We start from the raw sequence: 27,048 nt of genomic DNA, 5'->3' as shown, positions 1-27,048 counted from the left end.
GACAATTTCGTGTGCCTCAAACACGTCCGCCGTCTGAAATGGAACATGAATGATTATGGCATCGAGGGTGAGGCTGGACTCAATCAAGGGGTAAAAATACTGACTCATGTCAGGGGTGAATAAAGGTGTTAGGCTATAATTTTGATACCCGATATGGACAGTCGTTCTCAAATCGTGCAGAGGGAACAAGGCAGGTGTGACTCTACCGTGCGCTGCATCAACCATGTTGCTAATAACCTGCTGATTTGCCGTTGCGACAGAGTTAATGACGTTTTCCAATACATGCAAGGCCTGATCTAGGAGGAGAAACTGATTCACCTGGTCGATCTGTTTGACAACTATGTTGATAACCTCTACCATCTTATTTGTCTGCTCTAGCAGTGCCTCAATGTTAGTATGCAACCGCGCAAGTTTTCTACAATTGGCGTTGATCACCCTGCGATTTCGGGCAGCAAAGGAAAGTACATGAGCCTAGTGGTCCCGCAAATTGCGTACGTCCTCGTCGGTAGCCGTACCGAAAAGGAACTTTGAGGCGGACCCAACGATGTTGAGCAACCCCCTCTTTACCCGAGAGTGAACTGAGTGAAAACTATAATCCAAGTCTAACTTTTCCCCGTAAGAACAGAATCCTATTCTCCAGTAGTTGAAAAAGAGTCAGAGAGTTGGTACTAGAAGGTGCCTTTGATTCCCTAGTCTTGGTAGCCCGTATGGCGTCTGCCATGCCGAGTAGTTTTTCTGAGACTATCCTGATTGTGTCAGTGGTGTTGATCAAGGAAGTAAATGGATATTTTACGAGGAGCACATCTTCTATGAGGAAGACCTCTCCTATGTGTGCCGTGAGGGCACCAGGCTTCAGGTGTTGTTGCAAGCAGGGAGCCGAGGGACAACAAGATGATCAGAAAATGCAACATCATGATCTGAAAGTGGTGGGAATGAAGTATTTAAACCCGTGGTCTCAAGTTATAGCTATGGGTGTTGGGATTATCTTGTTGAACATTTGACTCTGAGGGGGAATTACCAATATCAAGGTCCAAAGGTGAGGGAATTACTTTCAGACGATCACTGTGAACTTCTAGACTGACTCCACTATTCGACTCGAGAACCTCGAACCGATTACCCCTGACATTCCGAACAACTCGGTAAGGACCCACAAATTTAGCCCCCAGTTTCGAACTCCTTTCCGCTTGCTTAATCATGACTGTGTCACCTTCTTTTAAATTCACCGGGACGGCCTGTTTGTGTTGTTTTGACATCATTTCAACCTTCGTAGCTTTTAACGTACACCTAACTTCTGAGTGTATCTTGGAAAACATATGCATCTGCTGTTGTGCGTACCTATCAATGTTGTAGAGAGGTTGTTGTGGGATTGTTAGGAGGTCGTACGGAAGACGTTTCTCCACCCCATATAAGATGTAGTAGGGAGACTTCCCCGTAGAGTCGTTTACCGACGTATTTATGGAAGCGGCTATGTGCGATAGCCAATCCTCCCAGTTATCGTGGAGATCGTTCACGATAGGCCTGAGGACCTGTAAGATTTTCCTATTAGCCCTCTCCGCCAACCCATTAGCAGCTGGGTGGTAAACTGTGATGAAGGATTGCGTGATGTTAAACTGAGCGCATATTTCGCTCAATACTGAGTTCCTAAACTCGGTGCCATTGTCACTCAAGAGAATTCGAGGAGACGAATGTGGACACAACACGTGAGTCACGAGGGCATGGGCCACGCGTGTGGCTGTCTTGTCCTTAAGAGGCGCTAGAACTAGAAACCTAGAGAACTGGTCGACGCACACCAATAAGTAGCGCGAACCATGTTGGCTCTGGGGGAGCTGTAATAAGTCTATATTAACAACATCCCATGGCGCCTCTGGTACTGGGTATTGCAACATAGGTGCTGGCCCTTTGACGGACCCCTTGTGCTTAGCACAAACGACGCAATGTGCGACATGTTTTTCTACATCAACCTGTAATGTGGGCCAGTAGAATTTTCGTCTGGTGACAGATAGCGTCTTGTCTCTTCCTGGGTGACCCGCAATGGGTGTGTTATGGACCAGCTTAAGCGTCACGGGGACGTATTTGTCTGGGATGACCAGTTGGTCTATAGGTACCGGTTTGGTTGGCCATGACCTACAAAGGAGGTTGTCCTCTGATAGGAAGAATTGTGAAAAGGGAACTGGCAATTCAGGAAGGTTTGATTCGTCTCCCGACTCGAGGGCGTAAATTAACCTCTTCCACACAGGGTGGTCTCGCTGAGCAGTGTGTAGCTCAGGTGAAGTGAAGTTGTGTATGACCTCTGGGGTGGTAATCGCGCCTATCGGAATATTCCGAGATAAGGCATCTGCGACCACATTTGTTTTCCCGGTGATATATTTTATCTCCGGATTGTATGCTTGGATCGTTAAGAACCATCTTGCCAGACGACCGTGTAGGTTTTTTCCCTTGAAAAGATCAGTTATGGCCGCGTGGTCCGTATACACCACAATTATGTACCCCATCACTATGTCACGAAAATGCTTCTGAGCCCACACAATGGCAAGAGCCTCTAGGTGGGTAACAGAATAGTTCTTCTCCGGAGCTGTAAGTACTCGACTGGCGAACGCTATCACATGCTTTTTGCCGGACTTATCTGTTTGCATCAGAGCGGCTCCTAGTCCACTAGCCGAAGCGTCGGTACAAAGCTGAAAGGGGTCCTTGAAATCCGGAAAGACAAGGACCGGAGCCTGTGTAAGCGCTTTCTTTAAATCCTCAAAGCTCGTTTGTTGAGCTGGGAGCCACTGACATGGTACGTCTTTCTTTAAAAGATGGGTTAGGGGACTCGCGCGTGCTGCGAAGTCCTTTATGAAAGGCCTGTAATAACCTGCGACACCCAAGAAAGACCGTACCTTGTCCGCAGACGTTGGCTGAGGGAACTCGGCAATAGCTTTTATTTTGTCGTCCACTGTGTGGATGCCGAATTCGTCCACGACATGCCCCAAGAACTTGATCCGAGGCTTTAAAAATTCACATTTGGTGATTTTGAGTTTTAATCCGACCTCTTGAAGTCTGTGTAGGACTGCTTTTAGTGTTTCCATGTGTGCATGCACGTCTTTACTTGCTATGATGATGTCGTCTAAATACACATAGACAGAGTTGCCCAGCAAGTCACCAAAAATACTTGTCATTGTCGTTTGGAAGGTCAAGGGAGCTCCTTTGAGCCCGAGGCTGGAGTAGGTAGGAAGACACCTACCGAACGGGCGCAAGTCACTCCCGGTGAGGTAAATATGGGAGGTGAGAAGGGAGCTGAAGCCTTCCAAAGACCCTTCCCATGTCCTCACTAACCGTTTCCCTATTGTCTCACCAACACCGGAGAGTAGTTCAGCATGCTCTCTAAAGACAGATCCTCTCTTTATCCACACCACACTACATTCACACAACATATACACCTTTTCCCAAAATTAAAATTTCAAAATGGCGCACCTACACCAAGCCTCGGAGTCCCCGCCTGGGGGGGGACCACAAATTCCCCCAGGGAGGACTCCCCTTCTGGCTGCCGACCCGAGAGGTGTCTTGATAACTCCTCGAACCTCTTTCTTCTCAATTTCTGCAACATTCGCGGTCTTCGCTCTAATTTTCATTCTGTGGAACATCATCTCTCCTCCTCTAAACCTCACCTTCTCTTCCTTACCGAAACACAGGTTTCTGAGGCTACTGACAGCAATCTCTACTCTGTTCCCTCCTACTATCTCTATCCTAAATTTCAATCCAAAGCTGGATGTTGCGCCTACGTGCGCAACGACATCACTTGCTCTCGTGCCCACGACCTTGACTCTTCTCAATTTTCCACCATCTGGCTAAGACTTCATTGTCATTCTATTACTAAATACATCTGTGCTGTTTATCTCTCACCTAGCTCTACCAACTATGTAAAATTCTTTGACTATTTGAATTCTAAAGTGGAGCACATCTTGACCCACTCTCCCTTCGCTGAAATCTCCATCCTAGGAGATTTCAATGTTCACCACCAGCTTTGGCTTTCATCCTCTTTCACTGACCATCCTGGTGAACAAGCCTACAACTTTGCTATCCTCAACGACCTAGAGCAGTTGGTCCAGCACCTTACACGTATTCCCGACCGTCTTGGAGACCGGCCCAACATTCTAGACCTCTTCCTTACCTCAAACCCTTCTGCTTATTCTGTCAAACTGTTCTCTCCGTTGGGTTCCTCCGATCACAATCTTATTTCTGCATCCTGTCCTATCGCTCCTGTACACCCTCTGGACCCACCGAAGAGGCGATGCTTCTGGGATTTTGCTTCAGCTCGGTGGGACGACCTGAGGATGTACTTTTCCGATTTCCCGTGGAATGATTATTGCTTCCAGGATAGAGACCCCTCTGTGTGTGCTCAGCGCATCACAGAGGTGATTGTCTCTGGAATGGAGGCATACATTCCTCGTTCTTTTTCTACTCCTCACGCCGAAAAGCCTTGGTTTAATCACGCTTGTTCTCGTGCTGTCAATGATAGAGAGGTAGCTCACAAAAGGTGCCAGAGCCTTCAAACTAATGCTAATTATGAACTTTACATTTCTGCCCGAAATCGTGCCAAATCTATTCTCCGACTAACCAAAAATTCTTTCATTAATAGAAAATGCCAAAACCTTGCTTTCTCTAACTCTTCCCGTGACTTCTGGCATCTAGCCAAAAACATCTCCTCCAACTTCACTTCTTCATCTTTCCCTCCACTCCTCAGTCCTGACGGCAACACTGCCGTCTCATCTATCTCTAAGGCTAAACTCTTCTCTCAAACTTTTTCTAAAAACTCCACTCTGGACGATTCTGGGTATATTCCTCCTACTCATCCCCCCTCTGACTCCTTTATGCTTGTTATAAAGATTCTTCAAAATGATGTTTTCTATGCCCTCTCTGGCCTCAATCCTCAGAAGGCTTATGGACCTGATGGAGTGCCTCCTATTGTCCTTAAAAACTGTGCCTCCGTGCTGTCACCCTGCCTGGTCAAACTCTTTTGCCTCTGCCTGTCAACATCTACCTTTCCTTCTTGCTGGAAGTATGCCTTCATACAGCCTGTGCCTAAGAAGGGTGACCGCTCCAATCCCTCAAACTACCGTCCTATAGGTTTACTTTCTTGTCTATCTAAAGCTTTTGAATCAATCCTTAACCGGAAGATTCAAAAGCACCTTTCCACTTCTGACCTTCTATCTGATCGCCAGTATGGGTTCCGCAAGGGGCGTTCTATTGGTGATCTCCTAGCCTTCTTAACTGACTCTTGGTCATCCTCTCTTAGCCGTTTCGGTGAAACTTTTGCTATTGCGCTGGACATATCAAAAGCTTTTGATAGGGTCTGGCACAAATCTTTGCTTTCCAAACTACCCTCCTACATTTTCTATCCTTCTCTCTGTACCTTTATCTCCAGTTTCCTTTCTGACCGTTCTATTTCTGCCGTGGTAGACGGTCACTGTTCTTCCCCTAAATCTATTAACAGTGGTGTCCCACAGGGTTCTGTCCTATCTCCCACTCTTTTTCTGTTGTTCATTGATGATCTTCTTTCCAAAACGAACTGTCCTATCCATTCCTACGCCAATGATTCCGCTCTGCATTACTCAACTTCTTTTAATAGAAGACCCACCCTACAGGAACTTAACGACTCAAGGCTGGAGGCTGCAGAACGCTTAGCTTCAGACCTTACTATTATTTCCGATTGGGGCAAGAAGAACCTGGTGTCCTTCAACGCCTCAAAAACACAGTTTTTCCACCTATCCACTCGACATAATCTTCTAAACAACTATCCCCTATTCTTTGACAACACCCAGCTATCACCTTCCTCAACACTAAACATCCTCGGTCTATCCTTAACTCAAAATCTCAACTGTAAACTTTATATCTCATCTCTTACTAAATCAGCTTCCTCGAGGCTGGGCGTTCTGTACCGCCTCCGCCAGTTCTTCTCCCCTGCACAGTTGCTGTCCATATACAGGGGCCTTGTCCGCCCTCGTATGGAGTATGCATCTCATGTGTGGGGGCTCCACTCACACAGCTCTTCTGGACAGAGTGGAGGCTAAGGCTCTTCGTCTCATCAGCTCTCCTCCTCATACTGATAGTCTTCTACCTCTTAAATTCCGCCGCAATGTTGCCTCTCTTTCTATCTTCTATCGATATTTCCACGCTGACTGCTCTTCTGAACTTGCTAACTGCATGCCTCCCCCCCTCCCGTGGCCCCGCTGCACTCGACTTTCTACTCATGCTCATCCCTATACTGTCCAAACCCCTTATGCAAGAGTTAACCAGCATCTTCACTCTTTCATCCTTCACGCTGGTAAACTCTGGAAAATCTTCCTTCATCTGTATTTCCTCCTGCCTACGACTTGAACTCTTTCAAGAGGAGGGTATCAGGACACCTCTCCTCCCGTATTTGATCTTGCTTTCGGCCACCTCTTTTGTTTCTTTTTTAGGAGCACCGAGTAGCGGGCTTTTTTTTTATTATTGTTTTCTTTTTTTGTGTGCCCTTGAGCTGCCTCCTTTGTTGTAAAAAAAAATAAAAAAAAAATAAATAAATAAAAAGAACGGCATCCTCGTCCACTCATAGTGGCCATGAGGTTGTGCTGAAAGCCGTTATTTCACGTGACTCGGGGGCCATGGGCAGTTGCCAGTAGCCACTGACCAGATCAAGACTCGTAAAGACTTTATTTCCTCTACCGAGACACATCAGAAGATCTCTAAGAACGGGAAGCGGAAAATGATCATCCACGGTCGCGGTGTTCACACGCCGGAAATCAATCACAGGACGATAAGAACCGTCTTTCTTTGGAACCAGAAACAAGGGTGAATTCCATGGGGAATTCGATTCTTTGATGACACCTTGTTCTAATATTTCAGAGATAAGTTGTTGTACGACCTCCCTCTGACTGTGGGGGAGCTTGTACGCATTGATATATACAGGATTTGTATTGGGTTTTAACTTAATGTGGTGTTCAGCACACTGCGTAACTCCAAGCGGCTCGCCTGGTAGAGCAAGCGCCCCCCTATAATGTTCCAGTAGCTGGACTAAGGTTGGCTTAATTTCGGAATAGTGTGCAACTTTTAGGAATGCCTCTAAATTAGCTGTGTCTTGTTCGGGAGAAGCCTGACACGCCGAGGTTATGCCTGAGACTTGGGCTGAAGGGTATTCAGCTGGTTCCGGGGCGACATTTCTCCCATACACTAGACACTGGCATAATCTAACACCATGTTTTAAGGATACAGGGGATCCAGACGTGTTTATTACCAATGCCTCTGCAAAACCTCCCTCCTTGACTGTCGCAAGAGTTACCTCCACCGTCACGCGGTGTATGTGAGGAGCTCCGTCGATACTCACATCACTGCCCGTTGGAGGGGCGTTAGGCAAACGGATTTTAACAAGTTTTGCAGCACGATCCGGAACTATTTGAGGACCTTCTACGACTGCCGTTACTGTCCGCCACAAGTCTGCAATGTTTTCGTGTGGTGTGACCGTAAGAGGTGACACTTGGGCGGTGGCAGTCCCTGAGTCTGTGGTGGGTTGGACATTTTCCCCCTCTGAGGGTGGGATTACAGGTGACAGAGGCGATGGATTTACCATCCCCTGCATGCGTCGTCCTTGATACACGATCGCGTTGCTTTCAGGGTTTATGGTTATGTGCAGGTCTTTCATGGCGTTTAATCCTAAGATCCCATCCACAGGTAAGGCAAACCTGCTAGAGACATAAAAGAAATCTCGAAAGGGACATACTTTTTCATGTAAGGTGACTGATAGTGGTACTCACCCAAGGATTCCCAAAGTGGTGCCAGTCACGCCTACCACAATCAGGTCGTTCTCTTGGAGCGGCCAATTTTCCCCCACTCGCCTATCGTGTCAGTGACCTGTAAGCGGAGTCGGAGATGACATTGACTGTCGCACCTGTGTCAACCGCTAAGGTGAGTGAAATTTATGCCCACCTTGCAAGGGAGGGCAATTATGCTTGTCCGTCCCAAGGCGGCAATGACGGAGTCAAGTTGCTCCCAATTAGTATTGTCCTTTAAAAGGGACACTTGGATGTACGCCTTGGGGCTGTCACGAAGTCATGTCTTTTTATTCTGAGAAGAGGAGTGTGGTTTACTGTCCGCCGAGGACTTGTACTTCTGTTCCTCCTTGGCCTTTTGTATTGCAGAACAACTGTCTGAATCATGAAAACAATTCCCGTGGATATGGCAAAAGGCAGCCTTCCGCTGATGGTGCGGCCTAGGGTTCCTGTGTGATGAATGATGCGCGCCCCTGTAACCTCCTGATTTCCTATCTGAGCCCTGTCTTGAATATGTTGAATCCCTACGTTTCGCGAAGCAAGAATGTTCAGAATGTCCTGATTGCTTGCAAAAAATACAGGTGAGAGATACCTTACTTTGAGCCTGCAATGCTGCGGCAGTTGCGAGGGGTTGATGGTGAGGGTGTTCTTGAACCTTGAGTGGGTTGTAAGTATTCAGACGAACCCGGGGGTGAACGAATTCTGCGGCCTGTAATTGATAAATAATGAGTGCCTGGACATAAGATTACCTTAGTAAATTCACCGGTTGTGGTATCGTGTTCCGTACCCTCTTCGTCTGTGGTCTGTGTTAAATGCATAAAAGCGTCGCCGAGTTTAGCGAGAGTGTCTTTGTTCATACTATGGTGTAAATCATTTACAAAATAGGAGCATATTTTGATAGCTGTAAATATTAACCAATAAACGGAACGTGTATGAATTAATAGTTTGCACCGAAACCCTAAAAAGGCAAGAAAGAATGGCTAGCAAGGTGCCTGTTAGACGTAATAGAAGTTAAGGTTATAATGGAATGCCATAATGTTATGGGTATATGAAAAAATAACTATAAACACTGTGGTATTTTAAGTGAGTATACCATTGAAGCTCATGTTTTCCCTCGAGCGGCGAAGAGAAAACGGAGGCAGGCACACTGAGGGAGATTAAGTTTGATCAGGGAACTCAATATACCCAATATACCCGCTAGCAAACAATAAGAAAGAATCAATATCGTATGCGAATGAACGTTACTCTCACAATTTTGACTGATTAACAGTGTTAGGAACACAGAAATAAAAAGGTCGTGCATCTGCACGGAACAAAACTGAAATAAGCCGAGCCGGCATATTTTGATAAGAAGGGAATATCCACAAATACCAAGATTAATCAGCTGATGTAGTGGAGAGGGCGAAGGTTTGTGATGCCCTGGGGTACGTGCAGTCGTTGGAGTCGCGTCAGGAAACCTCGGCCGCGGCAGCAGCGGCGGTGAGAGATGAGGGAAGGGCGGACATCGGAGGACTCGTAATGGCTGCTGGAAACTGCTAACCCAGTGATTAATTTTGAGCGGCTGCACGTGGGTGCCGGAACTCTGCCGCCAGACGTAGGACGGCTGCGGCGTTCTTGTTATATTGAGAGATGGGCCGCGGTGGCAGATAAGACGACTTGGGTGTGTAACCTCTTGAGAAGACGCTTTGCAGGAAACGGTAGTGGTAACTGCTTGCAGTCACCGGGAGATGTCCGCGGGTACCCTTGCTGACTGTTTGCCGGAAGAGGTTTGGGCCGATGCTCCCGGCAGCGGCGGTGTTGCCGCCAGCTGTGGTGCGAGGGGCATGTGGGTTGTTCCAAGGTCAGCGGGGCGTGCCTCCTCCTTGCTGGTGTGAATACTTATGCCGTATCGTTGAGTGGCTTGCAGTGCTCATAGCAGTGCTGGCTTGAAGCGGGGGAGCGGCTTGTAGATTGTGGCCCTCGCTTTCGGCTGCGTAGGCCTGTTGGTGGCTCGAGGCTTGTAGGCTTGATGCCTGTAGAGTTGCCGCGGGTGTGCTCGGGGCTTGTAGGCTTGACGCAAAGAGACTATATACGAAGAGATAGTGGTATGTAGTAATTCCTCGGGCGTGCGGAAGTAGCGCCATCTATTGCAGCCCACCAAAAACGTCACTTTTCAGGGGTAGCTTAACTATTTTTGAAGTACCTGCCACAGCACCCTATCCAGCCTTCACTTATTTTTTTTCATTGTAAAATGATTTACTAATGGGGTAAAGAAAAATATATTTGTTCTTATGTTTTATTAGGTATTATCTACACTATATCAATTTTTTTTTAGGAAAAATATGATGTTGAAAGCATTTGCTAAATATATATATATATATATATATATATATATATATATATATATATATATATATATATATATATATATATATATATATATATATATATATATATATATATGTGTGTGTGTGTGTGTGTAAACATATCCAGTGCTTTAAATACAAGCAAAGCATACAACATTCTATGCATGCTAAATTACTATAATGTCTTTGCAACTGTGGTAACCCGGATGTCACACTGGTCCTGTGTCCCAGGGTAATGGGTTCCCTAACACCACAGGCTCATGGGCTAATGTTACAGAGATGAGCACCGAGGCCACGTGCTGCTACAGCGTATGCCCCAGCCTTACCTTTACCTTTTGCAAAATGCTCTTAGCTGAGTAAAAATATCATACTAACTGTACAAGTGCCAGATAATGGCAAGCATTGCATACTGCTTGACAGGGCAGAGAACAGAAGCTTCTAAGCATTACAACTGAAATAAACAATGGGAGACACTCAAAGCTTGTTAACTGAACATGACCCAATTTATAACAGGCAAAACCAACAATGGTGCGTTATATACAATGAAAACTGTATAAAAATGTTGCAAGGCACATCAATATAAGAGCAAAGCATCATAAAACATGCTGAAATACATGATGGAGGACATTAAGAAGGTAACACATGAGTTGTCTTAAATGGAATGCAATAACTTGGTGGTCCTGGGAGACAGGCGAGCCTGGAGGTGAAAATGGAATGTAGGACACGGTATGATCTCACAAGCTCTGACCTTGGTGTCAGGGTCATGAAGATATTAAGCTCAGCAGGCACAACTATGCAGCGGAGGCACATATGATAAAGCAAATGAGACAAAATAAGGCAACTCATAGTGTAAGAAAATAGCAGGAAAGTTATGCTGCAGTATGTGACACACCAAATTACAGGGCAGAGAGTGATATGTATTTCATAGGCTACATCAGTAAACATGTAGCATTTATTGCAGGAAGCACACATTAAAGTTGGATGTAATAAAATATATGTTTTTAGCACACATTAAAGTTGGATGTAATAAAATATATGTTTTTAGCACACATTAAAGTTGGATGTAATAAAATCATTTGATATGAAACTCCTTGAACTGGCCAACCAAACCAGCCATTCTCTGTCCCCCCTTTCAAAAAAAGCATTATTTTTCACAAGGTTTATGAGGCATTAGTCAAGAATATCAACTGCCATTACATTTTGTAAATCATACCTATGTGATTATGTATATCGTATAAAGCAGAAAAAAATTTGCAAGCTGTAATACAAACAAGATTACTCCTGGAAGCCACATTAATGATGTGATGATAGACACTTAGTGTGATGAAATTACATGCTGTATTTCACATTATGATAATGAAACCAAGCCAAGTGTCACTGCAGGACATATTAGGTAAGGCAGACACCAAAAGCTTGTTACCTGAACAAGATTAAATATAACAGGCAAAATCCACAATAAAATATTGCATACTGTTGGGTAGGTAAGAGAACAAATGCTTCCAAGCATTACACCTAAAATAAACAATGGTAGATATTCAAAGCTTGTGAGCTGAACAAGATCTGATTTATAATAGGCAAAACCAACAATGGTGCATTACATGCGATATCTGGCAGGGGATTCCTTGCATTACAATTGGAAAGTGGCAGACATCTAAAGCTTTTTAACTGAACAAGATCTGATTTAAAACAGGCAAAACCAACAATGGTGCATTACGTGTGATATCTAGCAGGGAAGATAAATGATTCCTTGCATTACAACTGGAAAGTGGCAGACACCCAAAGCTTGTTAATTGAACAAGATCTGATTTATAACAAGCAAGCCCAACAATGGTGCATTACTTGCAATATTTGGCAAAGTATATGGAAAAAAATTCTTGGCGTAACAAGAGTAATACTAAATAATGGCAAATCCCACAAAGTTTCTCTTCTTTTGACAAAGCCTGTGCTCTTTGCTGCAGGGCTGTCAGAGTCTGTTTGCTCCAGCCAACATGTACTGAAATACCCCTGAGTCATGAGTAAAGTGTTGAAACTGAAGACAAGTGAAATACTGTGCTCAGAAATCTATTAGCATTTGGACTTTGAAAGTATAAGGCCAGAGCAAACCTCCTCTCTTGTAACCCATATCTCCTACTAGGCTTAGATCTTGGCATCTTGCAGCATGTTGAACCTGACCTCAGAAAAAATCCATTCCTATTGGATCTAAAAAATTGCTGGCTCTGGGCAAAAACTGCCCAGGATTTGTAACAGCCTGGGCTTTGAGCTGCCTTGCCTCCCGGTGCAGACGACAGACTGTTGTGTGCAGCAATTTTCACTTTTCATGTCTGAAAATACATGAAAAAATATTTAATCACAATTCTAAATAATAAAATATGTGCATGTAATTGCATTATTTTCAGTGCTATAAGGACAGTGAATCTAAGCATTGACATTATGTCTGCACGCCAGCATCGATGGAAGGCTTCACTTAGATTGCCTGACAAGAGTAATATTTTCAGGAGAGATGGGGGAGAGGATACAACTGGAGACTCTTGACAGATATAATGTCAAGATCTACAAGCACCCATTTACCATATATATCTTTGATGTTCAGTCCATACTAAAACATTTGTCAATGTGTTGCCACACTAAAAATATAAAAATTCCCTGTTTCTGCAATGTTAGTCATACCTAAGCCCTGCTAAACCATCCAAGTGAATCAAGAATGAGTTCTGGGCGGCAGCATGAGCCAATACTAAATGGCACCACTATAAAAAAAAAAAAGCCTGCATCATGACAGGCCTGGGCCGACCGCCAGGCGCCTGAAGAAAACCTACCGGCGCTATAGGCAGGTGGGGAGAAAAAAAAAAGGGATCACATCAGAAGAATGGACAAAGGTTTGTTAGTGGCACTTCAAGGTTATGCTACCTCTTCAAAGATTGGCCAGTGATGGTTTAAAGTGGAACAGGATAAACAAGACACAGGTAGATATCTGTGGACACTACTGTTACTATCAAATGCCAGCCTATGGCAAAATTTGAACCTATGCTATCAAAAACATAAGACCCATATGCTGATCACTCGACTAATCGTAACGGTACTACACCCATAGAAACATAATAAAGAGTTTAAATATATCATTCAAAATTTCAACCTTTTTACATACTTTTTTTTTGAGATATGAACCCTACTGGTGTAACAGATGAATATTGAACTCAATTTGTATGCAGAGATGTGAGGTATGTTATTAAGCTGTAATGTTTCCAACACATTAGTTGTGATTAAAGCAACACGGAATAGTAACTAAAGAGGATAAATTATCACTGAGAACAAGAGGTTCCTTACTATATTGTGGTGAGCTTGATGGCCAAGTCGAGTTTCCTCCAACCCCATCAAGTTCACACCTGTTGAGAGGCAATTTTTTAATCAAAGTGAAAAATGGATGCAAATGGTCACTAAAATTAGTTATTATACTTGGTGTCACAAATTTGGGCAAAGAATTTAGGGAAGGACTCCTGGACTTGGCGTCACTGATGAGGTAAATGATCTCGTGCACCCATTGGGCTATAATATATACATTGTTATAATGTGTATTATTGTCTTGTTACTATATATTACCTACTGATAATGGAAATACATGTCAGGATTAATCATCAAATACAAGGAAAAAAGAATCATGTATGGAAATTGTGAACTTTTAAGTTCATGTAACAAACAAAGTTTATTATACACAAAAAGGTTGGATACTTCAGATGTAAAAGATTTTTGGATATAACATCACCCCCTTCCTCCATATTGGTTCTTTAAAGCAAGGGTTGACTACAGCTGATTATTATTTGCGGCAGGTTACACGACACTTATTTTAGTGCAAACCATCTGGAAATCAATGATCATTATAAGGAATACTTCTCATGAGTAGCTACTAAAACTTGACAACCTAGAAGGATGCACCATCAGACTGTAAAGGATAGATATATTATAAGACATAGCTACATTGGTGGATCCAAAGGGGGGCCCAGGCCCCCCCAATGTTCCTGAGTGATACAGGAAAACTAGCTCAAAAGCGCGCTGCGGCTAAAACAATGCTTTGGCACAAAGTCCAGGCCGTTATACCCACTGATTTAGGTCACTTCACCAGTTTTTCAAGACCAGGACTGCCTAGAATGGCTAATCGGTAATGCTAATGCTCCTTCCACCCGCAAAAAGTCTGACGTCCTCCCAAAAACTCATTTCCTGGATCTGCACCCAAAGACATACCGTAACATGGTTCAGTGATCATGGACAAAAAAAAAAAAAAAATGTTAAGACAATCAATATCCAATCATTTCAGGATACATAAATCAGCATCCATATGAAGGAATTCTACAACTTAAAAGTGATGTTGAGCAGGGCATGTGTTAAGTGACTTGCACAGTCTATTTTGTGAAGTCATAATTAGATTAATAACACAACAATCAACAAACACTAGATGAAGTATTCATACCAAAATCAGTACATGGAGCTGGTGCACTGCAATGGGAAGCACATTCCTGCAGCTCACCAAGAGGGTTGAATGCTGCCATGTACTTCAGGGGGGGTGGCTAAATGTCTTCACCCTTGGCCTCTTTCTTGGCCTCTCCCCCTTCAGCTGCCACATTCTCTTGGATGATATCGGACGTGTTCGGATCTGTTCGGATGTAGTTGTGTTAGATGTGGAATAACAAACGACAGTGGAACATGGAAGGAAAGAGTATGTCCACACAGTAAAATACAGAGATGAGGATTGCACTGCATTAGTTGAGTGATTACAAGATGTAAATTGAAATTCTTTGGATACTGAAAGGATGTACGGGGACAACTGGGTGAGAAGGGAGAGATGCAGATTTCTGTTATATAGCTAGATACATCAATGAAGACTTAGGACATACACATTCAGAAAGACCACAGTTTTGGCTGCTAGACAGAAAAACACTAGATGTCAAAGTGCCAGGACATTGAAGGAAGTAATAATAAGAAAAGCAATAATAATTAATGAGTATAAATATATTTCTGATATTTTTGTTTATCTTAATGCTAGTATTGGAATTTTCAAACACTAAGAATATAGTAAATAAATAATGATAAATTAATTAAAATAAATACATTAATTGTACTAATACTACCACTAACAATATTAACAGCACTGCATCTAATAGACTGAGCAATAAACTGAGTCTGATATGTAACCATAATTAAACTGTCTCTGTCTGAGTGTTATGTGAAGCTTGCTCCATGCACCATGATAGGAATGGCATAGATGCATGCAGGTTGCTGAGATGCTTACAGTCACCAGCCACTTGTAGATATGGCACCAAAATGTGTTGGAAGCATTGGCGGCCAACTTCCATTTATTTAACTATTATTTTCTTTAAACAAAGGAGACAGCTCAAGAGCAACAAAACGTACTAGAAAAAAAAGCCCCACTACTCGCCACTTCCAAACAAAAGTAGAGTCTTGATACACTCTTCTTGAAGGTCAGATTATAGGCAGGAGGAAATGCGGACAATGGAAGGCTGTTCCAGAGTTTAGCAGTGTAAGGGATGAAAGAGTAATGCTGGTTAACTTTTGCATAAGATGTTTGGCAAGATAGAACATGCAGTAATTGACTTAAATTAGAAAAGTATAGATTTAGGAGGGAAATGGGCAGGCATTGGTTTAGTAATAGGGTGGTGGGGGAATGGAATAGACTCAGCAATCACATAGTGAGTGCGGGGACGATAGCTTGTTTTAAGAGTAGACTGGATAGCTACGTGGACGAGGCTGACAGGTGGTAATGGGGAGGAATCTGGAGCTGCCGTGTGTAGGCCATTCGGCCTCTTGCCGCGGGAGGAGGGGAGGCATGCAGTTAGCAAGTTCAGAACAACTGTCAGCGTGAAAATGATTAGAATTTCCACATTATCATTATTTATATATATATCACTTACCCCCGGCTGGCATCCTTCCGTAATAAATGTAGCTTCACACCAGGCTGTGTCCTCTTTATCACCACAAAGGGACATGATTTGAGGCTCCGGCTGGTAAACGTGGCGGCCGCGGCGGTGTTATGATTTTTGAACGAGGCAGCGTTGCAATCGGAGCAGAGAAAGATATTGCTGCGAATAGCGGTATAATAAACAGTAAAAGTTAGACCGAGATAATTATATTCACCCACTCTTTCCCCCTACAAACCAATGACTCAATGTATATATATCATCATTACTGATGGGAGTCAGCGTGCGTGCTAAAACAATGAGTTTGGAAGAAAAAACATGATCACATAGTTTTAAAGAACGGCAGTAGGGCTACAATTCATTGGTTCATTCCAGTATGTATACAGAAAGGTTAAACACATAAAACACATCTAACCACACATGCAGAGAAAATAATATAATTGCGGTATAATAATATAACAATAATAGCATTACTCATGACATGCAGTCAGGCTATATCTACCTAGTAAATATATACAGTATATATAGTTCCTACTGTTCATTTTAATATTTATCTACCTTTATTTTTTTTATTTAAAATGGGAAATAACCAGACTGAAGAAAAAAAGTAGCAACATTTGCGGCTTGATCCCATGTAGCAACACTGCTGATTGGTTCTGGGGGTTGGGGGTGGGTCTGGAGGGGGGGGGAGGCGCCTGAATGTAAACAACGCTGCACCTGCGCCATCTGTTGCAACCGACATACACCACCACCCGCCCACGGTCTCCCATAGAGGCCCCCTCTCCTATTCTATAGTCTCCTTGGCTTGACGCCTGTAGAGTTGCCGCGGGTGTGCTCGGGGCTTGTAGGCTGGACGCCTGTAGAGTTGCCGCGGGTGTGCTCGGGGCTTGTAGGCTGGACGCCTGTAGTGTTGCCGCGGGTGTGCTCGGGGCTTGTAGGCTGGACGCCTGTAGTGTTGCCGCGGGTGTGCTCGGGGCTTGTAGGCTGGACGCCTGTAGTGTTGCCGCGGGTGTGCTCGGGGCTTGTAGGCTGGACGCCTGTAGTGTTGCCGCGGGTGTGCTCGGGGCTTGTAGGCTGGACGCCTGTAGTGTTGCCGCGGGTGTGCTCGGGGCTTGTAGGCTGGACGCCTGTAGTGTTGCCGCGGGTGTGCTCGGGGCTTGTAGGCTGGACGCCTGTAGTGTTGCCGCGGGTGTGCTTGGGGCTTGTAGGCTGGACGCCTGTAGAGTTGCTTGTAGCTGGCCCCTGGTCAGTTGCTTGTAGCTGGCGCCTGGTGAGTTGCTTGTAGCCGGCGCCTTGTGAGGTGCTCGTAGCTGGCGCCTGGTGAGTTGCTTGTAGCTGGCGCCTGGTGAGTTGCTTGTAGCCGGCGCCTGGTGAGGTGCTCGTAGCTGGCGCCTGGTGAGTTGCCGCGGACGGCTGGTGCGTTGCCGCGGACGGCTGGCTTGTGACTCCTTCTTTCCCTGTACGCCTGTCCCCGGAGTTTGTTGGTGAGTTCTCGTGGCTTGGAGCTTGGGGGAGAACGAGGTAGCGAAGGCACAGGCGCGGAGGTGACCGCTGCCAACCAAATGTAACGAGCTTGTCGGGGGGCGTTTAAAGGGCGTTGATTAAGACTTCAGCTTCCTTAAGGCGAATATATTCGTAGCCTATGTACAGGAGCGTCGGAGCGAGAGCGACTGTCGTTGTGTGTCAGTCGGACTCTCGTGAAGGAGTGACGAGTTACAGGTTGGAAAATAATTGTTACAATTGGTCACGTACGTCAAGGTGACCTCTGCGCACCATCGAAATGCGAAGTATACAAAACTGAGACGGTAAACACTGACGGACGACATTCCTATAAGGTGGTGTGATCTATCCATTGACAATTGTATGCCTAATTCGTGGTGATATTAAATAATAATAATAATACATTGATATCCTACTATAACAGTAGGAGCGTTTACTGCAATAAGAGACAAGAGGTCCAAGGTGTGCTTCGGCACCATAGTGGGGCGGGTAAGGACAAGGAGAGCGACACAAATTACTGAATATGATGAAAATTGACTAACAACGACGAAGCATAAAGTTATTTAGTATGGGGTAAGATAAACAGCTTCCAGTTGAGAATTTGAGTTCGAGTCGTGGACCGATAATGTTTAACTTAAAAGGACAGCTTAGTGTTCTCGAAGAATCGGTGATTGATGTTTGGAGATTGTCTGGAGTTATCAGGTGGATCCATTAAGTTTTTGAGGCATTGAAGAACACTATGTTCCTTGCCATATTGAGAAATATCAAGGTCAAAGGTCTTGTAGTAGCCTTGAATTGTTTAGTTCCTGCTGCGAGGTGTCACTTTGACATACAGCAATGTAAGCTGACAATACCTGGCCCACATTTTTTTCTTACGTGCTTTCTTGGTGGAGCCTGATGGTCTGCCCCAGCCTGTTGTGGCGCAGGCAGGTTTTTATAGTGGCACCTTCTTGCTTGGCTCATGCTGCCCCCGGAGTTCATCTTTGAGCCTCTCTTAGAGAGAGAATCTACAGTCCGGGTTCATAGGTGGTATTCAGGACAGCATGTGGGTAGTCTTAGGCCACTCGGCGGTGACTGAAAAATCCCAACTGTGGCGGCGGGCAGGATTCGAAACCGCGTCCTCCTGGACGCGGCGGCGTCACGCTAACCATTTAGCCACAGTCTACTGTAAGGCATGTTTAAATGGTGGCACAGAATCGTGGGGATGGGCTAGTACAATCTAAATTCCGATGTAGCTAGGGTGTTGTGATCCAGTGTTGAGCTCACCACTGGTTTTGGAAGTACAATAGATTACTAGGGAGACGCTGCTGGGGCGAGTGGCGGGGCCATTGGAATAAAGTCATGCTCACTTCACCTAAAAGCCGCCTTACCTATTTTTCAAGGATTGTTATTTTCTTCTAAGGTCTTCCACAAGGAAGTTCTGCTAGTGTGTCCTTCGAGGTGACAATGATCACAGAATTGTTTGTTCTGACACTTCTGTGCTCCTAGAATGGGGGGGGTCCGTTTGGTTAGGCGTGCCCACTGCCTCAATTTTTCCTTAAGGATTTTGTTCTTCTAAGGTCGTCCACAAGCTTGCCTGTCCCGCGTCCGCCTCGTCCTGGATGATGCGGGTTTGAATCCGCCGCTACTACCTAGATTTTTTCAGTCACCGCCGAGTGGCCTAAGACATGCTGTCCTGAAGATCACCCATCAACCCGGACTCTAGAGGAACTGTCCAAGGGAAATCAAGAATAAACTCCTGGGGGCAGCATGAGCCAAGAATAGATAGCGGCACTATAAACACTTCCCTGCGGCATGACGGGTTCGGGCCGACCACCAGCCCCAGCAAGGAAACCTATCGGTGCTACAGGCCAGGATGTAAAAAAACACACACACAAAAAATGTTCTGCTAGTGTGGCCCTCGAGGTGGCAGTGGTCACAGAAGTGTTTGCTACGACACCACTTGTGTTTCTTCTTTGTTTCCAGTGATGGCAGTTTGAGGGAAAATTCTCGAGAGGTGAAGTGGTTTGGGTGTGATGTCACTTTTCGATGTTGTTTCTGCTTACTTTTAGGTCGCTGGTCTGTGCGATGTTCCCCAGTGCAAGGGACCAGAGGTGTTTCCCTACATGTGGGGGTCTGATATTCTGAAGTGTGGTGGTCTTGTGTGTAGGTGATGATTTTAAAGGGATTGTATTAGGTGTCTTAGTACACGCTAGAGGATGTGTGCAATTGAATTAGACAAGTGAGGTGAGTATGGTGGTGGGTGAGGACTGAATATGTGAGGGGTGTGTCTGTGGGGGTGAGGGAGATATGAACAGGCCATCAGCATTTCTCAGAACTTATATAAAGTGTAGTGTTCTCTTACTAGTCATCTCTAGCCTTTCTAGCTTAGCTCGTGTCACTTCCCTAGCAGTGGAGACAAGTGATAAGGTTGAGACTGCAGGAAGAAATGGTCTCTTGGACTGAAACAGATGTTGAAAGGGTGGCAGCCAGTGTTAACGAACCTTTCCACGAACACGGTGAAGTGGAAAAAGATTGCTGATAATCGCCTCTTAGGACCGAATTTAATGTAAAAGTTTGTCTGTGTGTTGCGACGTCCAGGGAGATAACAAAAGCTGCTTCCCTCTTGCACTACTGTCACTCCTGCCGTGAGCCACCACCTGCTTGATCTCTCTCTCTCTCTCTCTCTCTCTCTCTCTCTCTCTCTCTCTCTCTCTCTCTCTCTCTCTCTCTCAAACCTAAGGTGGCCGAGTGGTCAGCTTGCGGGTGTGGTGAGCCCGAGGACCTAGGTTCGAGCCACACCGATGCACGCTGACAGTTATCAATCATCACAACGTGGCGGAAGATTACCCACAAGCTGACCAGATCTTCAGCTAACCTTAACTTCAGCGACATCGTTCAGGGGGAGGTGCACCGGTGGGTCAGCATGGGGCTAGCAAAAGTATACCGCGGCAACCACTATAAATAAAGTTCACCTGTGCCACTAAAGGACGGGGGTCGTCCAAGAGACCCACCCCTCAAGATAAGCTACCGGCGCTGTAGGCAGCACTAAAATAATCACAATTGACTTGCTGAGTTAAAGGATGTCTAAGGTCTTATTAGATTTGCCGTTTCTTTTGCACCCCAACTTGAGTAAGATTAAATTGCTGCGATTTTTTTTTTTTTTTAACATCAAAGGACACGGCTCAAGGGTAACAAAAAGAGTACAAAATAAAGCCCGCTACTCGTCGCTCCCATAACAGATAACAGTAAAGAGTAGCCTAAAGAGAGGTCAATTTCGCTTGGAGAGGTGTCTTGATACACGTCTTGAAAGAGGTCAAGTCATAGGCAGGAGGAAATACAGATGAAGGAAGGCTGTTCCTGAGTTTACCAGTGAAGGGGATGCAAGAATGGAGATGCTGGTTAACTCAAGGGGTTGGGACAGTATAGGGATGAGCATGAGTAGAAAGTCGTGTGCAGCGGGGCCGCGGGAGCGGGGAAGGCATGCAGTTAGCAAGTTCAGAAGAGCAGTCAGCATGAAAATATCGATAGAAGATAGAAAGAGATGCAATATGGCGGCTGAATTTAAGATTTACATAGATTTACATAGAAAATCAGACCACACAGACCCCATGGTCCAGACTTGGTGGTCTGTCCTTAAACCTAAGTGATTTTACATTAATCAGAAGACTCCAAAACGTTGCACTTCTACTCTAATTGATATTAAGTTGAAGGAAGTGACGGTCGAGCTTATTTTTGAAGGAGTCAATCGTGTTACACTGGACCACTGATGGTGGAAGCTTATTCCATTCTCGCACTACAACGTTGGTGAAGAAAAATTTGGTGCAGTCTGAATTTACTTGTCTACATCTGAGTTTTACGCCATTGTTCCTCGTGCGCAAAGTGTCATCGATCATAAACAATGTTGATCTGTCTACATTCGTGAAACCATTAAGTATTTTAAAACATTCGATCAGTTTTCCTCGGAGGCGACGTTTCTCAAGAGAGAACATGTTAAGGGTAGAAAGCCTTTCTTCGTAGGATTTGTTGCGCAAGGAAGGGATCATTTTCGTTGCCCGACGCTGAACACCTTCTAATTTAGCAATATCCTTTGCATGGTGGGGAGACCAAAACTGTACCGCATATTCCAAGTGGGGTCTGACTAAACTGTTGTAGAGCGGGAGTATTACATCTTTATTCTTGAATAAAAAGTTTCTTTTAATGAAGCCCAACATTCTGTTCGCTTTATTTGCTGCATCGATGCATTGCTGTGAGAATTTGAGGTTTGACGCGATTTTGAACCCCAAGTCCTTGACGCATTGAACGCTTTTGAGTTTAACGCCGCGCATTTCGTATTCGAACTTCTTATTCCTCGTTCCAACTTGAAGGACCTGGCACTTGTCTACGTTAAAGGGCATCTCCCATCTATCCGACCCAGCTGAAATTTTGTGCAAATCCTCTGGAGGCTTTGCCTGTCTTCGTCAGTGAGAACCGAGTTACCAATCTTTGTGTCGTCTGCAAATTTACTAATGCGGTTATTGAGTCCAACATCCACGTCGTTGATGTAAATAATGAAAAGCACTGGGCCAAGAACCGAGCCCTGAGGGACGCCACTAGTGACAGGCGCCCACTCTGAGTTAAATCCGTCAATCACTACTCTTTGTTGTCTGTTGCTCAACCAATTCGCGATCCATTGGTTTACTTGACCGTCAATACCGATTTGCTTTAATTTGTAAAGTAATTTATGATGCGGGACTTTATCAAACGCTTTCTGGAAATCAAGATAGACTACGTCCAATGATTTGGTTACGTCATAAACAGTGAAGAGGTCGTTATAAAAGGTTAATAGGTTTGATAGGCAGGATCTTTTGTTTCGGAAGCCATGTTGTGAGTCCCCAATCAATGAGTGGCTTTCAAAGTAACTCACAATTTTGTCTCTAATTATGCCCTCAAGTAGCTTACCTACAACCGAAGTTAGACTAATGGGCCTGTAATTACCTGGTACTTTTTTGTCTCCTTTCTTAAAAATCGGTGTCACGTTAGCCTTTTTCCAGTCTGAAGGGACGATGCCTTGTCGCAAGGACTTATTGAATACGGTTGTGAGGGAGGAGAGTACAAAAGACTATCAGCTGATGAGACGAAGAGCCTTAGGCCCGTACCAAGAGTCACGAAGGTTTAGCGACGAAGATCGAAGGAGAGGACGGTGCGTACCTATAGTCACTAGCATTTTTGGAACGAAGGTCTGCGGGAGAGACGAAGGGAAGGCAAGGTCTACCCCGTGTCTTCCCTCAGACCTTGGAGGAAAAATATGTTTATTTTACAAATTTGGCGTGGCATATAGTTGCGGTTCAGTTAAAACAACCTGAGAAAATATTTTCCCTATTTTGAAAGTCATATATTATAGTTGCAGCGAATATGTTTGTCTTGTTTACAACAACAGCACGCGCCTTCAAAGCACAGAGAAACCAGCCAGCAGGCGGAAACCTTCGTGGCTCACATTCTCCAACGATCTATGGTTTTTCAAATTCTTTCTCATTTCAGTTAAGACACCTGGCTCTGCAAGTGCAAATAAAGGGTATCTTAATAATTTACTGCATGTAAATAACGATTAATAATGGAAAAAAAACATGAAATAATAAATAGTAACTGTTGAATGCGACGCGAAGCTATTTCGAATATTAGGCTACCCATGTTATTTATACATGCAACATAAAAATTCCTTATGTATAGACACTTGTAGAGTCGTATGTCACTTTATATCCCTTAATGAGATGAAATATGAGTTTTTGAAAGGCTATAGATCGTTCGAGTATGATCAAACTATACTGTTTGATATACAAGTTGTTTCTTCGTGTCCTTGTATGGTATATTATCGATGCAAATCTTCTGTTTGCGGTTCATATACGATGGTTTGGGGATTTTTGTATATACAAACATTCAAATGATCTTCACGCAATCACAAACTCACAATGCGCAGGTGCCACATCTTCGTTCTCGAGTGGACAGACGGAATGAAACGGACAATATTATGGCTGTAATAGCACCATGGAGGTATTATACCTCCATGAATAGCACTGTGTGTTTGTATGTGTGTGCGTGCATTAGATCTGGTAGGTGAAAAAAAGGTTGCAGTGTGTGTATGTGCATTTACCTTCCCTAGTGACTTATGGTAAGGATTGAAGGCACGGTCTGAGGCCGTGCCTACATTGTCGAAGGGAGGGTACGCGGCTCGACCTTCACGACTCTTGGTACGGGCCTCAGACTCCACTCTGTCCAGGAGAGCTGTGTGAGTGGAGCCCCCCCACACGTGAGATGCATACTTCATATGAGGGAGGACAAGACCCCTATCAATGGAAAGCATCTGTGCGGGTGAGAAGAACTGGCGGAGACGATACAGAACACCCAACCTAGAGGAAGCTGATTTAGCGAGAGAGGAGATGTGAAGTTTCCAGTTGAAATTTTGAGTTAAGGATAGACCGAGGATGTTTAGTGTTGAAGATGGTGATAGCTGAGTGTTGTCGAAGAATAGGGGATAGGTGTTTGGAAGATTATGTCGAGTTGATAGGTGGAGAAAACACGTTTTTGAGGCAAAGGGACACACATTCCTTTTACCCCAATCGGAAATGATACCAAGGTTTGAGGTTAAGGGTTCTGCAGCCTCCAGTCTGGAGTCTTGTAATTCCTGTTGAGGTCTTCTGTTGAAAGAAGTTGAATAATGCAGAGTGGAATCGTCAGCGTATGAATGGATAGGACAGTTTGTTATGGAAAGATCATTGATTACTAACAGGAAGAGAGTGGGTGATAGGACAGAGCTCTGTGGAACACCGCTGTTGATGGGTTTAGGGGAAGAACAGTGACCGTTTACCACAGCGGAGATAGAACGGCCGGAAAGGAAGATGGAGATAAAGGAACAGAGAAGAATAGAAACCGTAAGAAGGCAGTTTAGAGAGAAAAGACTTGTGCCAGACTATCAAAAGCTTTCGATATGTCTAGCGCAGCTGAGAAAGTTTCACTGAAACGGCTAAGAGAAGATGACCAAGAGTCAGTTAATTAAGAGAGCAAGAAGATCGCCAGTAACACGCCCCTTGCAGAACCCATACTGGCGATCAGATAGAAGGTCAGAAGTGGAAAGGTGCTTTTGAATCTTACGGTTAAGGAATGATTCAAAAGCTTTAGATAGACAGGAAAGTAAAGCTATTGGGCGGTAGTTTGAAGGATTAGAGCGGTCACCCTTCTTAGGCACAGGCTGTATGAAGGCATACTTCCAGCAGGAAGGAAAGGTAAATGTTGATAGGCAGAGACGAAAGAGTTTCACCAAGCAGGGTGTCAGCACGGAGGCACAGTTTTTAAGGATTTGAGTCTATTGTAATATATTTATATGTGTTTTATAAATACGTCTGTAGTTTTGTCTGGCTATAACCCTTTGTTGCCCGCAGAGTCCGCCGCTGAGTGGGTCTGAGATCGCCTATGTGTTGGTGTCTTCTTCTGAGGACGGCACGGTCAAGGAGTGGATCTTTGTCAGGGGGAGTCTGTTGTGCTGCACCAGTGAGTGACGAAAATAGTAATAGTAGTAGTAATATTAGGTAAGAGTAGTAGTGGTAGTAGTTGTAGTACATAGTAGCAGTGGGAGGCGGACAAGGAGGACAACGACGACAACGGGAACGCGGAGGAAGAGGACGAGGAATCATGGACATTACGAGGTTGCCTTATTTAGTGACATAATTTGCTGCCCTCTAAGCGCTACAGTGTCCGCAGAATAGTGTGTGTGTATATATATATATATATATATATATATATATATATATATAAATATATATATCTATATATATATATATATATATATATATATATAAAGTTACTTCTGACGCAACATAGGCTAGTAACCGCCAATGCGATTCATAAAGTTGATGGTTTTAGCACCTGAAGGGGGGGTCCTTCTTTTTTTATATATATTCATGGGATATTTAAAATGAGACCCATGCTGCATAATTCTTGTACTAAACTGATTTATAAATTGCGCTTATGAATGCTATATCGCCCACAGGTTTTACAAAGCATGTTTTTTTTTTCATTCTACTTAATTTTCCTTTATACAAGGCATAAATAGACAAAAAGAAGCATAAAATTAAAAACAAAAACAAAAAAAGACAACAAAAAATAATAAAGATAGCAAGCTGGAAAGAAAGGGGGATACACTATATTGGCGCGTCGCTGTACTCACTCGCAGTCTCCACTATGCTGTCCATCTCAAGTCCCTCCTGGCAAGATGGACTGACTTGCCCTAGTCGTGAGTCTTATACGGAAACAACTGTATGAGCAGGATTGACGTCCGGGAGGTGTGCCACATGCCCATAAAAGTCACGGCTCAGTATCACGGAGCAGTCACTCGGTCGACATGACGTAATATCAGCAATGCCCAATGATCCTGCGATGGCACTGGGTACTCCAGGCATCGATACGCCTCTCCAAGTCTTAATTCAGTGATCATGTCTCACAGCCATACAGTAAAACAGGGAGCCCAATCGACTTGAAAATTCGAATATTTGTCCGCCTGCATAGATATTGACAACGCCATATACTCAGGTTGAGTGAAGCCATAACACCGTGGACCAAGCTAATTCGTCGAATGACGTAGACCATCGTGACTTCGACGACACTGTCATACGCATAAAACGACCGAACTCATTTAGCAAGTTTCCAAACGACTAGACCTTGGTTTGGGCCCAGGAGACCTTCAGTCCCAATGGCTTCCCTTCCTCATACACCACTTAGAGAGCCAACACCAGGACCTCCAGCGATTCACTAAGAAGTACAGCATCATCGACAAGGTCAGCTACCTTGACGTAATCAACAGATGCTCTATAACGACTTTGATCAACATCTTGGCTAATACCCAGTTACTGCAAGTATTGAAAAGTGATGAAGCAAGGACACACCCCTGCTTCGCTCCTGATTTACCATGGAAGAAGCCGGACACACCTTGACCGCCCTTCACAGCACTCTCAGTCTCAGAGTAAAGGCCAGTCATCAGGTCAATAGTCCTTACAGGAATCCCACAGATCAGCAATGTCCTACAGTGCTTAACGATGCACTGAGTCAAAAGCCCTTTTGATATTGACGTTGGCTGCGAGTACCTCGTATTGAACTCACGTCGGCCTGCCGCAAGGTGGCGAATATACTAGAATACGGTTAACTGTTGACTAGTCGGGCGTGAACCTGGAATGCTCAGACAACTGAAACTATAAGATGAGATCAAATTTGCTTGAGCAGCAGATGAGCGAGCACCTTGCCCGGCACACTGAGCAATGTAATACCACGGTAAGTGTTGCAGTCCTGTCGGTCCCCTTTCCCTTTCCATATATGGACAGCCAACCCCCTTTTCCAATCAACAGGAGTGTCACCAGACTGTCACACGGCAGAAAGCGCCGCATGCAACCCATGTATCATAGCCCCGGTTTTCAGCATCTCCTCACTGATATTACAGTTCACAGCTGCCTATCCACCCTTCAACTTGCTTACAACCTCTCTCACTTTCGG

General features: G+C 44.5%; 2 protein-coding genes and 1 long non-coding RNA gene across 7 annotated transcripts in view; 2 read left to right on the top strand and 1 right to left on the bottom strand.

Annotated features, from left to right (window-relative positions):
• LOC127009833 (TLC domain-containing protein 3A-like) overlaps positions 1 to 27,048 on the top strand; it is a 123,462-nt gene that overhangs the window by 15,390 nt on the left and 81,024 nt on the right. The gene's annotated exons all lie outside the window — the stretch shown is intronic.
• LOC127009832 (dynein axonemal intermediate chain 4-like) overlaps positions 1 to 27,048 on the top strand; it is a 245,308-nt gene that overhangs the window by 201,595 nt on the left and 16,665 nt on the right. The window lies entirely within an intron of this gene.
• LOC127009834 (uncharacterized) lies at positions 11,492 to 16,713 on the bottom strand. Its single transcript, XR_007762471.1, has 4 exons — positions 16,048 to 16,713; positions 14,589 to 14,771; positions 13,451 to 13,509; positions 11,492 to 12,450 (listed from the first exon to the last, which is right to left on the bottom strand). It is a non-coding gene; the product is annotated as an uncharacterized LOC127009834 (long non-coding RNA).

The sequence above is a fragment of the Eriocheir sinensis genome, chromosome 42 (assembly GCF_024679095.1).
Source record: "Eriocheir sinensis breed Jianghai 21 chromosome 42, ASM2467909v1, whole genome shotgun sequence".
NCBI lineage: Eukaryota > Metazoa > Arthropoda > Malacostraca > Decapoda > Varunidae > Eriocheir > Eriocheir sinensis.
This window is presented reverse-complemented; position numbering and strand designations above follow the sequence as displayed.